Here is a 2770-nt window from a genome sequence, read left to right on the forward strand (position 1 = left end):
CGAATTTTCATCTCTCCACACTCTGACTTTAATAAAATACCCACAAATATATTTTTGCTTGTATGATTTTTCTGTTTTGGTGCCAAAGCCAACTTGGATTTCAACAATTTTGATTTTCATTTATTCCCCCTTACCCCTTTTGTTGTTGTTGTTGTTGTTACTTCGAGTACTCGGTGAACAAGTAAACAAATGCTGAGGGCAAGAAAATTTGCCAACATGGTTCCCCATAAATAAATCATAAATGTCGACAATAAATGGAGGAGAGAGAAACATAAAGACAGACAGAAAAAAATATATCTCGAGTGGATGCAGAGATTGAGATTGTGTGTGGCAGATTTGTTGATTTCTATCATCAAGAGGGTTTGAAAATGAAGTTTTTATGACTTCTATATCGAAGTGTGCATAATTTATAAATTGGCTTCTAATTGTTTAAGTTGCATAAGTTTGTATAAGAATATTCCTGATTTCATTTGATAAAAAAACCTTTACCACCTATTTTGGTGAACCAAAAAAACCCTTAGTCCTTATTGCGATTATTTACACAGCATTTGTGATCGAATATCTAAATAAAGTCTAAACTGTTTAATGAGACTTCACTTTACAATTACTGGCTTAAGTTGAACGGCAAGCTGCTTTCAAGTTGGCCGTTAAGTTCTGTTGATTTTTATATCCATCTGTCTAACTTTCAAAACAGATAGTTATATCAAGGCCATAATCTGCTTTCAAATAAAAGTCAAGTACTCAAGTTAATAGATTAATTGTACTTCATTGTTTGAAGCAATAATCTTTTCTTTACGTTTGCTTCTCCTTTTTAGGGTGTAAAATTTTCTTGAAAGGGTCAACAAAAATTGGGTTTTCGAAGCCGCTTTTGCATAGATTTTTTTTGATAATTCTTTTCTTACAGGAAAGTGTTTTTTCTCTCATCGTTGGCAAAGGTTGTAAGGTTGATGAAAGCATTGTTAATACCTTAAACAGCTCATTCACACAGTTTGGCTTAAAGACAGCTAAAAGCCGAGAAGTAGTTAGAAAATCGATGAAAATTGTGTGAGAGAATGTTGGCTAAGGGTACACAGATCATTTCCATTGGAAAATATTTTCCTGTTGTTATTTTTGACTATGGATTTTGTTCGAAGCATTGTTGTTCAAGCACTGCTGACTACTGGTCACGCCCATGAAACGCCCATTCTTTGGTTGTTGCTATTACTGCTATTGGCAGGCAAAACCAAATCTGCAGGGCACACAAAGATTATGATGCTACTTTTTTTGAGTGAAGCATTTAAGCACTTTGGCAACAATTCCCCCAGCGACGTCTTCAACTTTTGCAATGCTTCTCTGTTTGGTGCTAGAGCTGCCTGTGCCACAGCTACTGATGTTATATTTATTTATTTTTATTGACAACATTATATTTTATTTATTATATTGAATTCATGCCACGAACAGGCACGTTGTCGAATTCAGGGATAAGTCTACATATATGTCTTTCTCTTTTTTGTTGTGTATGTGTGCGATTGAATGTGTGCTATTGTTGTCAAGTCAGCATATAAAACAGTCAGCCCAACTGGGAAACCCTCCTTTTGATACCCTAAAACTGTGGGGTACATTAGACTATACAAATACAGCTCAGATAGTCTCTTCCTTTTCTTAAATAGTATGTTTAAATTGTTTTAAGCTGGCTTTAGATTTTTTTCTTTGAAATATGGTCAAATGTTTCTCGCAGACCTTTAAACATACCTAATTCAAGTTTCTTTATCTTCTTCTCGGAATTATAGAATTCAAATTTCACTAAGTTTTTATCTTTTATTGCAGTGTAAAAATCCTTTGTTAAACTAGGAAAAAAGCATTTTAGTTTAGGGAATATGGAAATTATACAGTTAATTTATGAAAGTTTTATAGCGAAACTACTTTGAAAAGGTCTTGCTGAAGGTTTATTTAAAAAATGTATCTATTTAAACTTAGGAAAGTGATGAAAATATGCAATAGGGTATAGAAACTTCGTTGGAAAAGTTGGTGTGTTAGTGTCCTTTGTTCTCATCTAGTTTCTTGTATATGGAAGATGTATTTGTGGCGCTTTAAACGGAAATCGTTATATAAATCAAAGACAGATTATAAATGCTGCGCAATTTTCAAGTTATTTTTATATTGCGTCTGCGTTGTGCTTCATATATAGAGACTCGAATATATATATGTAATCGTTTTCTTTTTCGGGGGTTCAGAAGTATGTTTGTGTGTGTGTGTGTGTGTGTGTGGCTTAGTTTTGGGTTTTCTGACATTTTGTTTTGGGCAACAGAAATTGAAAAGGTTAACTCCGTTGAAGCGTGTGGCTTGGTGGCGGATGTCAGTTAGAAAATGGACAACTGTTGAGTGGCCCAAGGGATAAAAAGCATAAGGAGACAGAGTACAGAGATAGAGACACTGGGTACAGTGTATACTGTAGCAGCAAAAATCCTCGTCCAATTTGATGAAGCTCATTAGCACAATGCGCAATGAATATTGCCAACTGTGAGACGAGTGAAAATGTCAGCTAATTATATTTGCAGTTATATTGCCGCTGAGCCGGAAACACAGTGAGCTCAGGCTCATTTCCGTTTCAAATGCTTCCTGTCATAATTTTTTCTTTTCACAAATTGATTTCTCTTTTTGTATTATTTTTCAGCTTTGCGTTGCGTTTGCGTTTTGCTTTCTGCAACTAAGTGCTTGAGAAATAAGTCGAAAACTTTGCGGCAATTTGCGCTTAAAGCACTTCAAAAATTGCCTGACTGAGTCCTTGAGG

Source organism: Drosophila tropicalis, unplaced genomic scaffold (genome assembly GCF_018151085.1).
Source record: "Drosophila tropicalis isolate 14030-0801.00 unplaced genomic scaffold, ASM1815108v1 contig_859, whole genome shotgun sequence".
Lineage (NCBI taxonomy): Eukaryota > Metazoa > Arthropoda > Insecta > Diptera > Drosophilidae > Drosophila > Drosophila tropicalis.